This window comes from Electrona antarctica (assembly GCF_951216825.1).
Source record: "Electrona antarctica genome assembly, chromosome: 2".
Taxonomy (NCBI): domain Eukaryota; kingdom Metazoa; phylum Chordata; class Actinopteri; order Myctophiformes; family Myctophidae; genus Electrona; species Electrona antarctica.
The window spans coordinates 54,593,509-54,615,940 of NC_136807.1; the positions used below are offsets into that span (position 1 = coordinate 54,593,509).

At 45.5% G+C, this 22,432-nt stretch overlaps 1 protein-coding gene and 1 long non-coding RNA gene across 2 annotated transcripts in view; both read left to right on the top strand.

Moving 5' to 3' along the window:
• LOC306917213 (sodium/potassium-transporting ATPase subunit beta-1-interacting protein 3-like) overlaps nt 1-22,432 on the top strand; it is a 226,559-nt gene that overhangs the window by 71,582 nt on the left and 132,545 nt on the right.
• On the top strand, nt 8,218-11,319 carry LOC306917247. The gene is made up of 3 exons (XR_013789125.1): nt 8,218-8,340; nt 9,391-9,607; nt 11,125-11,319. It is a non-coding gene; the product is annotated as an uncharacterized lncRNA (long non-coding RNA).

A 22,432-nucleotide genomic window follows, 5' to 3' on the forward strand; every position in this document is an offset into this window, starting at 1 on the left:
CAGCCTGTTTCTCTGTTGTTTTCTGCTTCTCTTCGATCACACCAATGAGCTCAGCCTGGCTTCTCTCAACACAGCTGATAAGAGCAGTGAAGACCTGCACACTGTCTGCTATCACCGTGTCTGCATCTTTCCTGCTGAGCTCTACTGAGCGTTTTACATCCTGAAGCTTCACTTGTCTCTCCTGGATCATCTGCTGGATTTCATCCTCTGTCTTTGCTTCATATTCTTCTTTCCAATCACGATACCTGAACGGACGAACCATTTCAGTAATAAAACTATTGATGGATACGTTTGGTCTCTTATAGGTTTCTGAACTAGTGGTTCTGGGGTGTCTTCAACCAGTGATGTCTGTCTTTATACAATCCAGGAATGTTGATGACGTGATTACAGCAGAATATTAAGTTTCTATGCGTGATCTAATGGTCTGTCTCTCACTCTCCTCTTTGACTAATGCTCCTCACACTCTGTGTAATCAGCTTTTAAGTCAAGCCGACTGAAACCTGACCTCATCAAACATGACATCAGTCTTGCCCAAATTTGGAGTTCCACACGGCTCCACAATGGCCTTCACAGGAACGTTGGGTAACCATGACAACCTGCTATTAACAAACATGGATGCTGCAAGATGCCTTTATAGGAAATCTAGACCTTCTATAAATCCAGGAGTCTCTGAGAGGGGCAAGGACCCCACATAGCCACAGTCCTCTAGAGGGGGTAAGGACCCCCACATAGCCACAGTCCTCTAGGGGGGGCAAGGACCCCCACATAGCCACAGTCCTCTAGAGGGGGCAAGGACCCCCACATAGCCACAGTCCTCTAGGGGGGGCAAGGACCCCCACATAGCCACAGTCATCTAGAGGGGGCAAGGACCCCCACATAGCCACAGTCCTCTAGGAGGGCCAAGGACCCCCACATAGCCACAGTCCTCTGTGATGTCACTGATGGGGGGGGGGGGGGGGGGGTGTCTATAGCATTGATATTCAAACAGCATGAGGTACAGTCACACATTAACTCGTTCACTGCCAGAGTACATTTATAAATGATGCAGCGCTGTCAGTGATTTATCGTTTTTGAGAGGCGCTAGCCCCTCCTATGGCCAGCTTTGTGTGTCTGTGTACCAGAATGTGATGATTTGATTGGCTGAGCAAGGAATATGATGATGATGTACAGTATGATGATAAGAGCGCTGCTCACTTCACACAAATGTGGTTTTTGCTCACCTGTTCAAGTAGTCAAATGATTAGAGGTGCTCCGATCACGTTTTTGGGTGCCGATCCCGATCACCTTTTTTGAGTGGTGCAAACCACTCCAACAACCAGCTTTGTCTGTACCCGTGTATGTGTCCGTGTACCCGTGTACCTGTACATGGTTACTATGGTCACTGACATTACGTCAGACCACAGCTGATCAGGCTATATAAGACCTTGCACCACTCATTTCACACGGGTGTGATTTTTTTCATGATCGGCCGATACGATACCGTTACTTTAAATTTAGTTTATTACTTTATTTTTATTTACTTTTTCATATTTTTAATTTTCATATACCCAGTTGCTTGGGAACCGCATAAATTAACTGGCAACCAGTTTATTGAAGCAACGGCTGCCCTGCCACTGTTGTTATACAAAAACAACATGGATGACTGGATGTGTGTTTTTAGTGAGGTGAAACTGAAACAACATGGATGACTGGATGTGTGTTTTTAGTGAGGTGGAACTGAAACAACATGGATGACTGGATGTGTGTTTTTAGTGAGGTGAAACTGAAACAACATGGATGACTGGATGTGTGTTTTTAGTGAGGTGAAAGTGAAACAACATGGATGACTGGATGTGTGTTTTTAGTGAGGTGAAACTGAAACAACAAAAGCCAATGGAAAGATGCAAGTTTGTAAATGTCATCTGTGTGGACTGTGGAGCAGATTATGGGCGAACATGTATTCTTTCTGTATCTGTGAATTTGGCGATTCTCACCGGCCACCGATCGATCGGAAACAACTCTACACATAATATTTAATAGCGACCACAGCTCGCATCTACTATGAAAACGTGCAATTACCGTCAGTCAGTCAGTGTATCACTCAAACTCCCCATACATGGGAAAGCCCCCATATATGGTGCCCAGGTCTCGTGACATCACTATGACATCTGATGTCATAGTAAATGCGATCTGCTGTCGCAATTAAGCCCATATGGAGATCCCTGATGTCCATCCCTGATGAATATTGGCCAGCAACTCCACATCTGACCTCAAACCTCAAACCCTTAGATCTCCATATATGGATATATGTCAGAACCTGTTCTGACATTCCATATGTTGATCCTTCCCCATCCATCCTTCGTCGTCTCACTTTTGACTGATATCTGTCCATTCAAACTCTAGACGGACCTGCCCCAAAGTTATTAGTGCAGCCGCACCCGGCAGCCAGCAAAAACTCAGTTCTCAACAGGCCTGAAATGTAAGGCCCAGCCCTCATCAAACCCTGTACACTCAAGATAATGTCCCCACTACCACCCTTAGATCTCCATATATGGAGCTGACCTGTTCTGACATTCCATATGTTGATCTGACCTCATCAAATACTGTACACTCAAGACATGCTCCATAAATGTGACCAAATTTGACTGAGGGACTGCCATTGGATTTTTTTGAATTTTCGTTTTTTCATGTCATATAGCTTCAAATTGACATATTGGTTGTTCAGTTTGACCAACCAGTTTTGGAGATATGTTTTATAGAGTAATGTCTTGCAGAAAACACGGAGTTGGGAAAACAGGCTTGAAAGGTTCACTTCTGTGGTCTCTAACATTACACCTAGCTACATGTTTAAGCATTTATTTCATATTTACATTTCGTCGATTTGAGCTCTGACACTTATTTCAGACATGCTCTAGTATGTGAAGAGTCTGCCTGTGCTATTAACTCATAAAAAAAAGGAAAACAAAGTTTTTCTCCTCTGGTGAAAAGCTGGAATTTGCGCAATAGCAAGCTCTCAGTCAAATCTGGTCACAAATGGCCAGTACAGAAATCATTCCATGTTGCTCTGACCCCCCCATGCCAAAGCGCCATCGCTCGCCCAGCAGTCTGCCGTCAACGAGGCGGATGCGTGCACGCCACCTCGCCCTAAAGCTCCTCGCCCTTAGGCGTCTACTGGTACATATTTCTTTGAGCGGTGCTAGCCGCTGCAATGCACAAACATCTTTGTATGAGCACGGAATGTCTGTCCGTATAGCACGGAATGAGCTCAGCTGATTGGCTGAGCATGGAATGTGATGATATGATGCTAAGAGTGCCGCTCACTTCACACAATTGTATTTTTTTAAGTTGTAGAGGACATCCATGTTGACAGGAGAGATGATCAGAGGAGCAACGTTTGTACCACCATATTCAGGCTCAGGACTGAAATATGGATATAGTCTCTCAGTGAAGGAGCAGCCAGTGAAAGAGTAGAGATTTACTCTGGTCTCCACATCATAAAAGGAGACCAGACCCTCCTCATAATCCACAAACACTCCCAATTTCTGGAGCTCCTCTCTTACAGGGAGGAGGACAGCAGGGTCAGCAAGAGCATCGTACTCATTTCCATTACTCAACCCTATAGTCCAGTAACCATTGTTGGGATTCAGTGTGATTTGTCCCTTCCTGTTGATGGACTCTCTGACCACTCCTATTGTCCAGTCAGTCTTCCCTCCAACCTGAACCTCATAGTAAAACCTTCCTGAGGAAAATCTTTGTTTTCCTAAAACATTGACATAGTAAGATAATCTCTCTGTGTTGTTTGGGAGATTCTTCCATATGTTTCCACAATGCACTTGTTTTCCATCCTCAGACAGGATGAGCCATGGGTTTGCTGTATTAGGGTCCAGTGTCACATTCACTGCATATCTCTTCATGAATCTCAGTTCAGCATCACCAATCTTCTTCATCTCTTGACTGATTGTCTTCCCCAGCTGAGACACAGCTGTCCTCAAAGTCCCCAAACATGAAGACTGATGGACATTGACCTTTGTCCAGTCCTTGGTGGGTGGAGCGGTGTTGATGGATGTGAAGTTCTGGAGGAGGTGGTCTTCAGAGTGTGAGAGCTGATTCAGCTCAGAGATTCTCTTCTCTAACTGAGTGACTTCCTGTTGCAGATCTTTGATGAAGCCTTCAGCCTGTTTCTCTGTTGTTTTCTGCTTCTCTTCGATCACACCAATGAGCTCAGCCTGGCTTCTCTCAACACAGCTGATAAGAGCAGTGAAGACCTGCACACTGTCTGCCATCACCGTGTCTGCATCTTTCCTGCTGAGCTCTACTGAGCGTTTTACATCCTGAAGCTTCACTTGTCTCTCCTGGATCATCTGCTGGATTTCATCCTCTGTCTTTGCTTCATATTCTTCTTTCCAATCACGATACCTGAACGGACGAACCATTTCAGTAATAAAACTATTGATGGATACGTTTGGTCTCTTATAGGTTTCTTAACTAGTGGTTCTGGGGTGTCTTCAACCAGTGATGTCTGTCTTTATACAATCCAGGAATGTTGATGACGTGATTACAGCAGAATATTAAGTTTCTATGCGTGATCTAATGGTCTGTCTCTCACTCTCCTCTTTGACTAATGCTCCTCACACTCTGTGTAATCAGCTTTTAAGTCAAGCCGACTGAAACCTGACCTCATCAAACATGACATCAGTCTTGCCCAAATTTGGAGTTCCACACGGCTCCACAATGGCCTTCACAGGAACGTTGGGTAACCATGACAACCTGCTATTAACAAACATGGATGCTGCAAGATGCCTTTATAGGAAATCTAGACATCCTTCTATAAATCCAGGAGTCTCTGAGAGGGGCAATGACCCCACATAGCCACAGTCCTCTAGAGGGGGCAAGGACCCCCACATAGCCACAGCCCTCTAGGAGGGGCAAGGACCCCCACATAGCCACAGTCCTCTAGGAGGGGCAAGGACCCCCACATAGCCACAGTCCTCTAGGAGGGGCAAGGACCCCCACATAGCCACAGTCCTCTAGGGGGGGCAAGGACCCCCACATAGCCACAGTCCTCTAGGAGGGGCAAGGACCCCCACATAGCCACAGTCCTCTGGGATGTCACTGATGGGTGGGGTCTGCCCAGCTTTGTGTGTCTGTTTGTACCACGGAATGTGATGATGTATGATGATAAGAGCGCCCCTCACTTCACACAAGTATGATTTTTCTTTACATGTTAGTTACAAGTAGTCACAGAATATTTATCTCCAGTACGATCGATCCTCCCGATCAACACGGACATGAAAAAAAAGAAAAAGGTTGCTGTTGGGAGGAGACCTCCTAACTCCATTTTTGATGGAGGTAGCTGCTAAAGCAGCTAACTCCACCACCTATCCCCTCTAAGGCAGCTAACTCCACCACCTCTCCCCCTCTCAAACCGTCTGCTAAAGCAACTAACTCCATAACCCCTCCCCCTTTCATGCAAGTAATTGACAATATATAAAGTCACAACACCCACTTTGATGAGGCAGTATTGCTTTGTTTTCAAAATATAAGGTTTTCTTCATTTCCTGAACATTTTATATTTTTCATTTCTTGAAAAATAAACATGTCGGAGTTAGGTGGTTTCTTCCCGACAGCAGAGATATATTATTGACCTGTCAGTTCTGTAGTGACAGGTCGAGATGCAGCGAGATGCAGCTGTTTCCCCAAAAGAAAACAATAAACAGGAAGTTGATGGTGGAGAAAATCAGGTGATCACCTGGATGTCTGTGTGACAGAGAATGAAATGGTGGCTCATATGTTGGTGAAGAGCGCCACCTAGCGTAAACAATGAAAACATGTGTTGTGACTAGGGCCGGGACTTTAACGCGTTAATTGAGATTAATTAACTACAGAAAAATTAACGCGTTAAAAAAATTAACGCATTTAATCGCACCTTTTTTTTTTTACGGCGGAACGTTTCTCACTGGGCGCATTTCTAGGCTCATTAGGCTGCTGCACTCCTTGCACGGCTTGCAGGCATGCAGGGGGAGGAGCAGCAGCAGCAGTCCACTCTACACTACAGCTCCGTCAGACAACAACTTACAACACCCAAACGTTTGCTCCGTGGATTTAGATTTAAAAGCTATCGGATGGACGCGTGGATAGCAGCATGGTTGTGTGCAATGTCGGAGGGAAAGGATCCATAAGCCATATGACCAATGTTATTAGCTTCCATGCTAGCTCTGGTCCATAGCCAGAGCTATGGATCAGAGCTAGCTTCCATGCTAGCTGCTTCAGCTTAGCATGTCTCGCAGAGTAGAGGCTTGCACCCTTGCAGAGGCTCGCGGAGATTTCACCACAGCACGAAGCTGTCAAGCTGTCCTCGATGCGAAACATACTGAAGCAGCAAGTGTGAAAGTCCGTGGTCAGACAATGGTCTGCCCCAACCCCATGTGAAATGCACTCCCCAGCTAGTTCATTCCACCGTTTTTTATTTTGTTCCTTTGTCTAAGTGTTTACCCCCTAATAAAGTTGTTTTTATTTTTTTTCTCATGCCCCACCATGTAAAGCACATTTATTTGAGTATTCATAGACACTTTATATACTAGGCACTTGCTGCACTTGTTTATCTGTTGGAGAAAAAAAAGTTGTATTGCTTAAAGGGGAATACCCCTCATTTTCAACATTTTTCTATGGAGTTGTGTGGAAAACTGGAAATAATAAAAAGTCACCCCATGTTGTGTTGCCTAGAACTGAAGGTCTGACAAAAAACAGTAACACTATGAAGTACAGCTTTGTGATGTCACTGAGATGTACTTGTTACTGTTACTGATTTTTTTCAGACCTCCAGTTCTAGGCAACACTCCATTTTTGATGGAGGTAGCTGCTAAAGCAGCTAACTCCACCACCTATCCCCTCTAAGGCAGCTAACTCCACCACCTCTCCCCCTCTCAAACCGTCTGCTAAAGCAACTAACTCCATAACCCCTCCCCCTTTCATGCAAGTAATTGACAATATATAAAGTCACAACACCCACTTTGATGAGGCAGTATTGCTTTGTTTTCAAAATATAAGGTTTTCTTCATTTCCTGAACATTTTAGCTGTCAAGCTGTCCTCGATGCGAAACATACTGAAGCAGCAAGTGTGAAAGTCCGTGGTCAGACAATGGTCTGCCCCAACCCCATGTGAAATGCACTCCCCAGCTAGTTCATTCCACCGTTTTTTATTTTGTTCCTTTGTCTAAAGGGCAGTCCATACTGTCTCCGACCACCGAACTTTTCGTCGGAAAGATCAGACTTTTATTTTTTCTCTTTTCCGAAAAAAACCCTCCGAACCCCGATGACGTCCATACTTCCCTACTTCGATCTTGTTCGGAAAAAGGTAGACCGCGCCCCCTCTTGTCCCGCCCATAAATTTCCCCCGCGCGGGACACTGGGACAGCATTGCGGGAAAGAGAGTGGAGAAGAGACCAACAACAATGGCGGAGAAAGCAGCAGAAGCAGTAGCGAAAGTTTTGGAGGTAATGGAAGAGGAGGAGGAAGAGGAGGAAAGGTTGATGGAGGGAGAGGAGGAGGACGAGTTTGTCATGGAGGGTGCGATTTTGGAGGAGGCGAACAGAAGAACCAGTGGGCGACGGTGGTGTGTTCGTCCTCTCAACAGGACCAGGCAGGTGGATGGCCTGTATACCACCCTCATTCTACCGATGAGGAATATGGACGAGGAGAAGCATTTTGCGATCCTGAGAATGTCTGCCTATCGTTTTGACGATCTTCTGCGTCGAATCGAGCCACTCATTCAGCATGCACCGACACACAGTGCACCAATCTCGCCTGCTGAGCGACTAGCAATCACGCTGTGCATTTTAGCTTCTGGGGGCACGCAGCAATTCGTCTCTGCTGGTTTCAAGATGGGCAAGTCCACCGCGTGTTCGATCGTGACAGAGGTCTGCAAAGCCATCTGGCAAGCACTGAAAGACGAGTTTGTGGCCTTTCCATCACCGGCACAATTCAGTGACATTGCATTGGACTTTTGGAGACTTTGGAACTACCCAAACTGTCTTGGCGCGATTGACGGAAAGCACGTCAATCTGCAGGCTCCGCCAAATTCTGGTAGTGAATACTTTAACTATAAAGGACACCACTCTATTGTTTTGATGGCAGTTTGCGATGCCAGATACAGATTTACCTACGTGGACGTAGGATCATATGGCAGAGAATCTGATGGGGGGGTGTTTGCTGAATGCACCTTTGGTTCGGCACTGCAAAGTGGCAAACTGGATCTCCCAGCCCCCAAACCCCTACCTGGAACCACCGTCCCAGCAGTGCCACACGTCTTCATAGGAGATGCTGCATTTCCACTGGGTGCCAACCTCATGTCTCCCTATGGAGGTATGTTGCTGGGACTTTTATGTTTTCAGACTATTATCATCTATCCCTATTCTGTATTATAAATGATACAATTCAGCATGAATGCAGTTAAATGTTACCACTGTGTGTGAGAGCACAGGCCAGAGAGATTCATGTAATTGTAAGCAAGGTTATGAAGTGTATATATGAATATCCCTTCTGTTACTGTAATACTTTTCAACCTAGGGCCTTGATACTTCATATCAAGGCCCATTATTTATTGGGCATTTGAGCCACGGACCACCATTTGATGACATTTAGCCTCTCAGACCCAAAACTAAAGAATATGTACACTTTTTCATGCTGTATTGATGTTGGTACCATTAGGATAGACAACATGCAAATGATCAAAATAACAATTATTGTATATTGTAATTGTGTAGACTCATTGTAAATTAACTAATGCAGATGTTTAACATTAATGTAACTCTTGAGAGTGTAAAATGAAACCAAATGGACAGTTATAACGTGGCAAAATGTTATACATTTCATTATGCTTTAAGTAGCATGTGACGTGTCTAACTAGGGTGTTTACATGATTCTGAATTCTGGCTATGGGCTTAAAAAGGCCATAGCCGTCATCACAAAGGTGATGAGGTCAGCACATTTGGGCACATTAGGGCACATTAGGGCACATTTGGGCAAGTTCTATGGCTGAATTTAGCCTAAACGAGTGTTTTTCATGCAAAATGAATGCTTGGAACGAGTTTGGCCATAGCCACTTGCACAAATATGCCCAAATGTGCTGATTTCATCACATTTGTGATGACTGCTATGGCCATTTTTAGCCCAAGGAGTGTTTTTCGTACAAAACGAATGCTTGGAATGGATTCAGAATGATGAAAAACCCCTAGTTTGACACGTCACATGCTACTTAAAGCATAATGAAATGTATAACATTTTGCCTTATAATGGTTGTATGGTACCCCAACTTTCAGCAGCTGTCACAAAGTAGTGACTCATATCGGAACATTATGTGACAAACTGACAACTCTAAATAACACATTTGTTTTGTTTACACCTTATGTACAGCTCGCGGTCTTGAGGAGAAGCAGCAGATCTACAATTACCGCCACTCAAGAGCCCGTATGATGATCGAAGATTCCTTCGGCATCTTGACTGCTAGATGGCGGATCCTAGGGCGGGCAATTGAAGGTTCTCCAGAAAAGGCTGGGGACATTGTACACGCATGTGTCGCCCTACACAACTACCTCACCTGTACGGATGCATCAAATGGGCCAGCCTCAAGGTAGATCTTTGGGATGACACTATCAACCGGTTTTACTATTAATATTGATTTTAAAAGACACAAATATGTACATAAACAATAGAATAGGTGTAGTTAAATCAATCTTTATTCTATAAAATAGCAACCAACATGTTTCGACCGGTTAATGTCTTAACCCATTTTGGGCGTGAACCCCTTTTGGTGTTAGCATTATGTTATGCTTTAGCTATTGAAAAATAGCAGATCTACAAGCTCATAGCGCGCCACCGAGTGGCGCGCTATGAACTTGTAGGTCTGCTATTTTTGAAAAATCGAAGAACCACTGACATAGAAACAGCTTTTTCAGAAAACTGTCAGGATGTAGAAGACATTTTTAGAATCTGATCTCAGGTCAAAATGGGTTAATCAGGTCGTGGTTAATCGTCAGACACCCCAACAGCACCACTCACTTCAGATGAGTCTGATTTTTATATAATTGCGGCACTCATTTGCATAAAAATTACAGATGGGACACTTTGCCAATTTTTTTACATAGCTCATTCAAGTAGGAAATATTCCATAATGTGGAGTCGGTCATTCATTTATTCCAAATGTATAGCTGATACTGACTGACCGATTTCAGGTATAGTGCAGAATTTCGGCTACAGAAAGAGCAATTTTCAAGATAGAAAGGTCATCTTGGGCTAAAATTGAAGCTTAAGGATATGGGAAGTTTTCTATGTACAAGTGAGGCAGTGATATTCACCATAATGTGCTGGAAAATAACCATCTTTGTTGTTTGTTAAGCGGACAGTGTTTTTTTTGGTTTTGTTTCTGGGGTCATATTTAAGAATACAATGGTAACAAGCCCCAAAATCCTGCTTCATACCTACGTATATGTGTCAGGATACTACATGCCAAATTCCACACTTCCATTGTGTATTTATGTAATTAATATTTGCCTTTAAACTACTTCGCCAGAGACATACAGTATACCAAAAAAGGGGTTTTGGGGCCCCTGAAACCAAACGGTTTTGTGGGTGTTCCCTTCATTTTGAGATGGCCCAATGGTAACAGGAAATAATAGTGGGGAAAAAAAGTAACAGAAAACATGAGGGCTCTGCCTAGCTCCCGGACTACTAACCATGGTTATCAATTGCCTGTTCATTGGTAACGTTGACTCTCGTGAATGGACACCATTTAATGGTTCTGTATGTTTGCTTGTCCAGTTCTTGGACCTGATGAAGACCGTAACCGGTCGAAACATGTTGGCTGCAATTTTATAGAATAAAGTTTGATTTAACTTCAACTCCTCTCCTACATTGAGTGCTCAGAGCTCTTTTTTTTATAGTTTATGTTCCTGTTGATCCTAGAAGCACCATGACATTTTAATGCACCTTTTATTTTATCTCCTTTGAGCACCCGGTTGATCTGATTTTCTCTACAAATATGTATATTGGATACAGCATTATTTTTCATGAAAGTAGGCAACTGTAAAAGAAAAAACATGTTGGGAAAATATTATGAAGCCTCTAATTTAACAATTGCTATGTCCCTAGGTACATCCCACCAAACTTCACAGACTCCATCACTGCTTCAGGGGACCTGCAGCCAGGTGCATGGAGGCGTGAGGTGGAAGGGGACACAAACCTGCAGGATCGCGTGGAATTGTCCCGTCAAAGAGCCAGCCAAGACGCACGCTCAACAAGAGACGACTTGGCTGACTTCTTCCTGACACCGCAGGGACGTGTAGCATGGCAAGAAAGAGTTGTGCGGCGTGGGTTGCGACACCCGGTACCTAATACTTGAATGAAAATATTTTACTGCAAATAAATATTGTAATATTCCCAGATGTTTTTGGTTTACATTTTCCCGTTTTATAAATATTGTAGTGAATGAATTGCCTTGAATATCCAAAACCATTCTGTCGCTGGATGGGAGATAATTGGTTCTCAATGTGGTTTACAGCAGTGGTTCTCAACCTGTAAGACATTTTTAGTACCTCTGGTTAAACATAGGCCAAATTTCCAAATATTAGAGGCAATAAAAAGGAAGGCCTTTGCACACCTACAGGTGCGTAGGAGAGGGTAAGGTGCCTAATAAAGAAAAAGAATGCAGTGAAAAAACTTTAATGGGGAAACCGCAACGTTTCGGCCTATAGGGCCTTCATCAGGCTATTTAAGGCCATGAAGATTGGCAACAGTATAACAGTAATAACAGTATAACAGTAATAATACAACAGTATAACAGTAATATATTAGAAGTAAATTAAATTAAATTAGAAGCATCTTTACATAGAGACACTACAGTTCATTACTGACAGCCTTCTCTGTCTCATATACTAGGTTCTGTAATTTGTGTTTGAACTCAATCTGATGCTTTTGAGGCAGTGACCGCATGAAATCTGCCACAGGCTGGAGGTATCTTGCACATTCATCTCTCTGGTCTGAGAGCTGTTTGAGAGAAGTGTTGAGGATGTCATTCCGCTTCTCTCTAGCAGCCTCCACTGCTGCCACTCTCTCCTCTCTCCTCATCTCCATCTTATCCATCATAGCCTCAAGGTCAGGGCCCCCTGAGTTCTTCCCCTTCCTCTTCTTGGAAGGTGGGGGTTCAGAATCGGATGATGTGGGAACAGCAGCTGGAGATGGGGATGGAGCAGGAAGTGCAGAGGGACCAGGGAGAGACCAGGAAGTAGAGGTCTCAGGGAGAGAACAGTAAGTAGAAGGAACAGGGAGAGACCAGGAAGTAGAGGGACCAGGGAGGGAACGTGGAGCAGGAATAGGAGGAGGTGCTGGAGCTGGAGCGTCCAGTGCTGTAGGGCCAAACTCTTCCATGCTGATGGTGGACAAGTCGTGGTCAGTCAATGGGGCCTCCAATAACTGACTGAAGGTCAATGAAGCGACAGACTGCTGGGAACTGCTGGGAACAGGCGGCTGTGAAAAAGCAAAGGGAAAGTGTTAAGAACAAATTAAGTTCACGTTTGACATCCTAACATGTCAAATATCTTGTCTTTATGCATCCACAAGGTGGCAACAGTGTTCCAAACCGCAACAAGTAGGCTATATATGTAATTAATTGTATGTTGTCTATTTAATCATTAACATGTATTATTATTTATTATCATTAATTTAACTAAATTAACTGACTATCACTAGGCTATACAATCAAGAAGAAATACTAACTACAGCAATATGGTCAGTCTACTATATGATATTGATCCACTACAATGACATCCGTGAAAGCATTGTGATGTGAGCTATTAGATATGATATGCTACTTTAGACAAATTTTGAAAAATCAACTGCATATGCCGATTTTCAAATGGGGGTTGGCGGCCAAACTATACTGTACATATGCCTACTGTATCAATTTGGGGGTCCTTGACATGAACATGTTTCACAACCACTGAATGAAAGTGAGTCCAACCTTATATGAAATTTGAGGCTTGGGGATTAAATAAAACATGATATCAGTGGTGGAAATTGGAATGTTTAGTGGAGTATTTTCTACTCTACTTCATTCAACTCCATGTTGAGTTAGCGGGGGGCGACCTACTTTGCGTTGGGTGTATTATTTACGTCAACTTGAGAACAACAAAACTCCTTACCTGGGGCTCACAGATGGTCATGTTTGACGTGGTCTTTCTGTGTTTTATGTGACCGTCGAGCCACTGGAGCTGGATGAATAGCTTTGGGACAGTGTTGTAGCCTCCAGCATCTCCACTCTTTTTCGTTTTGACGCGTTTGCGCGCTTTGACAAATTTGTCACGAAGTGCATTCCATTTTTTTTTGCACTCCACTGGCTCAACGTTGAGTGTCTGCCCTATCTCTCTCCATGAATTCCTTGACATTTGTTGTTGTCTGTGGTCTTTAGACGCAGGGTTGTACAGGTGTCTATATTCTCTGACCTGCTCTGCTAACCTCTCTTCAAATGGCTCCATTGTTGCCGACTGTACAATGCCGACTGTTTCGTGTGGGGGCGCGGTGGATGGTAGGGGGGGGGGGGGGGGGGGGCATGGCGGGGGGGGGGGGGGGGGGGGGGGGGGGGGGGGGGGGGGGCGCGGTGGAGGGGAGGCGGGGGGGGGGGGGGGGACAACCGACCAATCACGTTCTCCGTTTCTCCGAAGTAGAGGTCGGCGAGTCACAACATATGGGAGTGCAGCTTTCAGAACAAAAATTCGGAGGAATGCGTTTCAGAAGTTGCGAGTGACGTCATGTTGTAGTTGTACCGGAGCTTTCCGACGAAAAGTTCGGTGGTCGGAGACAGTATGGACTGCCCTTAAGTGTTTACCCCCTAATAAAGTTGTTTTTATTTTTTTTCTCATGCCCCACCATGTAAAGCACATTTATTTGAGTATTCATAGACACTTTATATACTAGGCACTTGCTGCACTTGTTTATCTGTTGGAGAAAAAAAAGTTGTATTGCTTAAAGGGGAATACCCCTCATTTTCAACATTTTTCTATGGAGTTGTGTGGAAAACTGGAAATAATAAAAAGTCACCCCATGTTGTGTTGCCTAGAACTGAAGGTCTGACAAAAAACAGTAACACTATGAAGTACAGCTTTGTGATGTCACTGAGATGTACTTGTTACTGTTACTGATTTTTTTCAGACCTCCAGTTCTAGGCAACACAGAATGGGGTGACTTTTTTATTATTTCCACACAACAGCTCTAAAGGTATATTAATGCCAGTAAAATGTTGAAAATGAGTGGTATCCTGTAGTCACTATTCATTGATTCACTGGGATACCAAAAAACCTTTGAAAAAAAAGGTTTATCACTGTTCTCGGGTTGAATATTGATATGCGATTAAAATGCGATTAATCGAGATTAATTAATCACAAAGCTTCTAATTAATTAGATAAAAAATTTTAATCGAGTCCCAGCTCTAGTTGTGACGTGTTTCACGTCTTTGGTGGTTTGTGAGCCTTGGAAGAAAAAAAAACGATGTGTGTGTTTCTGAACATCATTGGCGGTGAATGAGTTAAGGCTAAAAGGATAACACAACAACATTCCTGGGGACTTGTTTCCATGGGGTCGGAGTTCACGACGGGAAGGAACGAGACCGGGGCACGCACGCCGACGATCCCGCTTGGGAAAAGAACGGCGAACGGGAGGTCGACTGCTTGGTCTGTCTCTCAGCTAAGGGGTCTCTGCTTGGTCTGTCTCTCAGCTAAGGGGTCTCTGCTAGGTCTGTCTCTCAGCTAAGGGCTCCCTGCTTGGTCTGTCTCTCAGCTAATGGGTCCCTGCTTGGTCTGTCTCTCAGCTAAGGGGTCTCTGCTAGGTCTGTCTCTCAGCTAAGGGCTCCCTGCTTGGTCTGTCTCTCAGCTAAGGGCTCCCTGCTTGGTCTGTCTCTCAGCTAAGGGGTCACTGCTTGGTCTGTCTCTCAGCTAAGCGGTCATTGGCCTGACAAACCTTGAAGACGTAAGGAATGTAAGGGAATGTCCAAAGCCACCAGATAAATGAAAAGACATCGACATAAGCGAGACACGGTCAAAAGCATTTCCGGGGGTCCCCAGCCAAAAACGTTGAGAACCCCTGATGTACTGATTCTTTCAATACATGTCTATACATGCTATTAATCAAGGAGGGCGTATGGTTAACATGCCCTTATTCTGAAAGACATTCCTTGTGGAACACATGCATTTAGGCAGGCTCACATACTGCATTACGATGCTATTTTTTATATTATATTGTATTGTTTTTGAGTCAGCTTATAAAATATATGCATATTTATTAATTCATATTTTACTGGAGGTGAAAACTCCATATTGTTCTTCTCTTTTAAGTTGTAGAGGACATGTTCCCTCCATCTCCACCAAGATCAGCATCCATGTTGACATGAGAGATTATCAGAGGAGCAGGGTTTCTACCACCAGCATTACGCCAAGGACAGAAGTATGGATATAGTCTCTCAGTGAAGGTGCAGCCAGTGAAAGAGTAGAGATTTACTCTGGTCTCCACATCATAAAAGGAGACCAGACCCTCCTCATAATCCACAAACACTCCCACTTTCTGGAGCTCCTCTCTTACAGGGAGGAGTACACGAGGGTCAGCAAGAGCCTTGTACTCATTTCCATTACTCAACCATATAGTCCAGAAACCATTGGTGGGACTCAGTATGTTTACACCTTTCTGTTGATGGACTCTCTGACCACTCCTATTGTCCAGGCAGTATTCCCTCCAACCTGAACCTCATAGTAAAACCTTCCTGAGGAAAATCTTTGTTTTCCTAAGACCTCGACATAGTAAGATAATCTCTCTGTGTTGTTTGGGAGATTCTTCCTTATGTTTCCACAATGCACTTGTTTTCCATCCTCAGACAGGATGAGGCTGGGATTTGCTGTATCTGGGTCCAGAGTTACATGCACCTCATATTTCTGGATTCTCCTCATCTCAACATCACACAGCTTCTTCATCTCCTGACTCAGGGTCTTCTCCAGCTGAAACACAGCTGTCCTCACTGTCCCCACATGTGAAGACTGATGGACATTGACCTTTGTCCAGTCCTTGGTGGGTGGAGTGGTGTTGATGGATGTGAAGTTCTGGAGGAGGTGGTCTTCAGTGTGTAAGAGCTGCTTCAGCTCAGAGATTCTCTTCTCTAACTGAGTGATTTCCTGTTGCAGATCTTTGATGAAGCCTTCAGCCTGTTTCTCTGTTGTTTTCTGCTTCTCTTCAATCACACCAATGAGCTCAGCCTGGCTTCTCTCAATACAACTGATCAGAGCAGTGAAGACCTGCACACTGTCTGCCATCACTGTGTCTGCATCTTTCTTGCTGAGCTCTACTGAGCGTTTGACCTCCTGAATCTTCACGTGTCTCTCCAGGATCATCTGCTGGATTTCATCCTCTGTCTTTGCTTCATATTCTTCGTTCCACTCACGATACTTGAACGGACGAACCATTTCAGTAATAAAACTATTGATGGATACGTTTGGTCTCTTATAGGTTTCTTAACTATTGGTTCTGGGGTGTCTTCAACCAGTGATGTCTGTCTTTATACAATCCAGGAATGTTTATGCCGTGATTACAGCAGAATATTAAGTTGTAAGGGTTTATCTTTCTATGCGTGATCCACTGGTCTGCCTCTCTCTCTTCTCTTTGACTAATGCTCCTCACACTCTGTGTAATCAGCTTTTAAGTCCAGCTGACTGAAATATGACCCCATCAAACATGACGTCAGTCTTGCCCAAATATGGAGTTCCACACGGCTCCACATTGGCCTTCACAGGAATATTGGGTAACCATGACAACCCAAACAAACGTGGATGCTGCAAGATGCCTTTATAGGAAATCTAGACATCCTGCTATAAATCCAAGAATCTCTGGGAGTGTTGGTTTGTACCTACATGTCTGTTTACCCTTTTCCATACCAAGGACCCCCACATAGCCACAGCCCTCTAGGAGGGCAAGGACCCCCACATAGCCACAGTCCTCTAGGAGGGGCAAGGACCCCCACATAGCCACAGTCCTATAGGAGGGGCAAGGACTCCCACATAGCCACAGTCCTCTAGGAGGGGCAAGGACCCCCACATAGCCACAGTCCTCTAGGGGGGGCAAGGACCCCCACATAACCACAGTCCTCTAGGAAGGGCAAGGACCCCCACATAGCCACAGTCCTCTAGGAGGGGCAAGGACCCCCACATAGCCACAGTCCTCTAGGAGAGGCAAGGACCCCCACATAGCCACAGTCCTCTAGGGGGGCAAGTACCCCCACATAGCCACAGTCCTCTAGGAGGGGCAAGGACCCCCACATAGCCACAGTCCTCTAGGAGGGGCAAGTACCCCCACATAGCCACAGTCCTCTAGGAGGGGCAAGGACCCCCACATAGCCACAGTCCTCTAGGAGGGGCAAGGACCCCCACATAGCCACAGTCCTCTAGGAGGGGCAAGGACCCCCACATAGCCACAGCCCTCTAGGAGGGGCAAGGACCCCCACATAGCCACAGTCCTCTAGGAGGGGCAAGGACCCCCACATAGCCACAGTCCTCTAGAGGCGGCAAGGACCCCCACATAGCCACAGTCCTCTAGGGGGGGGGGGGGGGGGCAAGGACCCCCACATAGCCACAGCCCTCTAGGATGGGCAAGGACCCCCACATAGCCACAGTCCTCTGGAGGGGGCAAGGACCCCCACATAGCCACAGCCCTTTATGAAGGGCAAGGACCCCCACATAGCCACAGTCCTCTAGCGGGGGCAAGGACCCCCACATAGCCACAGTCCTCTAGGAGGGGCAAGGACCCCCACATAGCCACAGTCCTCTAGGAGGGGCAAGGACCCCCACATAGCCACAGTCCTCTAGGAGGGGCAAGGACCCCCACATAGCCACAGCCCTCTAGGAGGGGCAAGGACCCCCACATAGCCACAGTCCTCTAGGGGGGCAAGGACCCCCACATAGCCACAGTCCTCTAGGAGGATCAAGGACCCCCACATAGCCACAGTCCTCTAGGAGGGACAAGGACCCCCACATAGCCACAGTCCTCTAGGAGGCGCAAGGACCCCCAGATAGCCACAGTCCTCTAGGGGGGGCAAGGACCCCCACATAGCCACAGTCCTCTAGGAGGGGCAAGGACCCCCACATAGCCACTGTCCTCTAGGGGGGCAAGGACCCCCACATAGCCACAGTCCTCTAGGGGGGGGCAAGGACCCCTACATAGCCACAGTCCTCTAGGAGGGGCAAGGACCCCCACATAGCCACAGTCCTCTAGGGGGGCAAGGACCCCCACATAGCCACAGTCCTCTAGGGGGGGGCAAGGACCCCCACATAGCCACAGTCCTCTAGGAGGGGCAAGGACCCCCACATAGCCACAGTCCTCTAGGGGGGGCAAGGACCCCCACATAGCCACAGTCCTCTAGGGGGGGCAAGGACCCCCACATAGCCACAGTCCTCTGGGATGTCACTGATGGGGGGGGTCTTCCCAGCTTTGTGTGTCAGTTTGTACCACGGAATGTGATGATGTATGATAAGAGCGCCCCTCACTTCACACAAGTATGATTTTTCCTTACATGTTCAAGTAGTCACAGAATATTTATCTCCAGTACGATCGATCCTCCCGATCAACACGGACATGAAAAAAAAGAAAAAGGTTGCTGTTGGGAGGCAACCTCCTAACTCCATTTTTGATGGAGTTAGGAGGGTCTCTGCTTGGTCTGTCTCTCAGCTAAGGGGTCCCTGCTTGGTCTGTCTCTCAGCTAAGGGGTCTCTGCTAGGTCTGTCTCTCAGCTAAGGGCTCCCTGCTTGGTCTGTCTCTCAGCTAAGGGCTCCCTGTTTGGTCTGTCTCTCCGTTAAGGGGTCCCTGCTTGGTCTGTCTCTCAGCTAAGGAGTCCCTGCTTGGTCTGTCTCTCAGCTAAGCGGTCCCTGCTTGGTCTGTCTCTCAGTTAAGGGGTCCCTGCTTGGTCTGTCTCTCAGCTAAGGGGTCCCTGCTTGGTCTGTCTCTCAGCTAAGGGCTCCCTGCTTGGTCTGTCTCTCAGTTAAGGGGTCCCTGCTTGGTCTGTCTCTCAGCTAAGCGGTCCCTGCTTGGTCTGTCTCTCAGTTAAGGGGTCCCTGCTTGGTCTGTCTCTCAGCTAAGGAGTCCCTGCTTGGTCTGTCTCTCAGCTAAGGAGTCCCTGCTTGGTCTGTCTCTCAGCTAAGCGGTCCTTGGCCTGATGTTTTGTCTTTTGTGATGTACTGTGTCTTTCAATACATGTCTGGTATTAACCGAGGAGGACATATGGTTAATGTGCTCTTATTCTGAAAGACATGCCTCGTGGAACACATCAGGCTCTTATTCTGAAAGACATACCTTGTGGAACACATGCATTTAGGCTACCAGGCTCTTATTCTGAAAGACATGCCTTGTGGAACACATGCATTTAGGCTGTCAAAGCTCTTATTCTGAAAGACATGCCTTGTGGAACACATGCATTTAGGCTGTCAGAGCTCTTATTCTGAAAGACATGCCTTGTGGAACACGTGCATTTAGGCTGTCAGAGCTCTTATTCTGAAAGACATGCCTTGTGGAACACATGCATTTAGGCTGTCAGAGCTCTTATTCTGAAAGACATGCCTTGTGGAACACATGCATTTAGGCTGTCATGGGCTCTTATTCTGAAAGACATTAGGCTGCCAGGATCACATATTGCATTGCAATGCAATTCATTTTTATATTATCTTATTGTATTCTTTTTTTCTTCATTATTGCGCGTATGGACTCAGCTTATACAATAATACAGGCATCATTTAATAATACATATTGTACTGGAGGAGAGGACATAGTTTTATTCTGTTTTGAGCGGTGCTAGCCGCTCCAATGCACAACTTTGTGTGTATGTCTTTGTATGAGCATGGAATGAGCTCAGCTGATTGGCTGAGCACTGAATGCACCCATGTATGATGATACTCACTTCACATGAGTGTGATTTTTGAGGGCCGATAGCCCCTCCTATGTCCAGCTTTTGGTGTGTGTGCTAACACAAACTTTGTCCTACACAAACAGTAAATCCCATTGACAATGAATGGATTATTTTGAGTGTTCGTGTAAACACAAACTTTGAAGACAAAGGTGAGGACGCAAATTCTGATTGGCCGGAATTAGATGATGTATGATGTTACATGTACGATGATAAGAACACCCCTCACTATACACGGGTGTGATTTTTAAGTTGTAGAGGCCATGTTCCCTCCGTCTCCACCAAAATCAGCATCCATGTTGACAGGAGAGATGATCAGAGGAGGAGAGTTTCTACCACCATTATTTAGCTCAGGACTGAAGTATGGATAGAGTCTCTCAGTGAAAGAGCAGCCAGTGAAAGAGTAGAGATTTACTCTGGTCTCCACATCATAAAAGGAGACCAGACCCTCCTCATAATCCACAAACACTCCCACTTTCTGGAGCTCCTCTCTTACAGGGAGGAGTACACGAGGGTCAGCAAGAGCCTTGTACTCATTTCCATTACTCAACCATATAGTCCAGAAACCATTGGTGGGACTCGTTGTGTTTACACCTTTCCTGTTGATGGACTCTCTGGCCACTCCTATTGTCCAGGCAGACTTCCCTCCAACCTGAACCTCATAGTAAAACCTTCCTGAGGAAAATCTTTGTTTTCCTAAGACCTCGAGATAGTAAGATAATCTCTCTGTGTTGTTTGGTAGATTCTTCGGTAAGTTTCCACAATGCACTTGTTTTCCATCCTCAGACAGGATGAGGCCGGGATGTGCTGTATCAGGATCCAGAGTTACATGCACCTCATATTTCTGGATTCTCCTCATCTCAACATCACACAGCTTCTTCATCTCCTGACTGAGTGTCTTCTCCAGCTGAGACACAGCTGTCCTCACTGTCCCCACATGTGAAGTCTGATGGACATTGACCTTTGTCCAGTCCTTGGTGGGTGGAGCGGTGTTGATGGATGTGAAGTTCTGGAGGAGGTGGAGGTGGTCTTCAGAGTGTGAGAGCTGATTCAGCTCAGAGATTCTCTTCTCTAACTGAGTGACCTCCTGTTGCAGATCTTTGGTGAAGCCTTCAGCCCGATTCTCTGTTGTTTTCTGCTTCTGTTCAATCACACCAACGAGCTCAGCCTGGCTTCTCTCAATACAGCTGATCAGAGCAGTGAAGACCTGCACACTGTCTGCTATCACTGTGTCTGCATCTTTCCTGCTGATCTCTATTGAGAATTTGACCTCCTGAATCTTCACTTGTCTCTCCTGGATCATCTGCTGGATTTCATCCTCTGTCTTTGCTTCATATTCTTCTTTCCACTCACGATACCTGAACGGACGAACCATTTCAGTAATAAAACTATTGATTGATACGTTTGGTCTCTTATAGGTTTCTTAACTAGTGGTTCTGGGGTGTCTTCAACCAGGGATGTCTGTCTTTATACAATCCAGGAATGTTTATGACGTGATTACAGCAGAATATTAAGTTGTAAGGGTTTATCTTTCTGTGTGATCTAATGGTCTGTCTCTCTTTCTTCTCTTCGACTAATGCTCCTCACACTCTGTGTAATCAGCTTTTAAGTCAAGCTGACTGACATATGACCTCATCAAACATGATGTCAGTCTTGCCCAAATATGGAGTTCCACGCCTCGCTTCTGTGGCCAACGCGGAAGTGCCTCTCGCCTGAAACGATACCTGAAGAAAATACCCGACTCGAGAAGACTCGAGTTGCGACCCGATAGGCAGAGAACAGTAAATTATGTTCTGGCGAGAGCGTTTTCCCCGACTGCCACTCAAAGTGGCTACTGGCCAATCACAGCTCGTCCTCTAGATCTCCATATATGGAGTTGGCCTGTTCTGACATCACAATGTTGTTCTGACATCACAATGGTGTTCTGACATCACATTGTTGTTCTGACATCACAATGATGTTCTGACATCACAATGTTGTTCTGACATCACATTGTTGTTCTGACATCACAATGATGTTCTGACATCACAATGCTGTTCTAACATCACAATGTTGTTCTGACATCACAATGTTGTTCTGACATCACAATGCTGTTTGACATCACATTGATGTTCTGACATCACAATGTTGTTCTGACATCACAATGCTGTTCTGACATCACAATGATGTTCTGACATCACAATGATGTTCTGACATCACAATGCTGTTCTGACATCACAATGCTGTTCTGACATCACAATGTTGTTGGTACATAATTATTTGTGTTTTTTTTGTTTTCCTCAGGGGGCTATAATGGTGTGTGCAATATGAAATAAAATTGCATGTAATTGTAATAATATCTGGGACTTATATAGCGCTTTTCATGACACTCAAAGATGCTTTACATGTGTTGGGGCCAGGGGGGGAACAACAATTGTATGCGTAAAACTACATAAAATGACCTCCAGGGTTAGGTTGGGGTCACGAGTCAATGGCAGC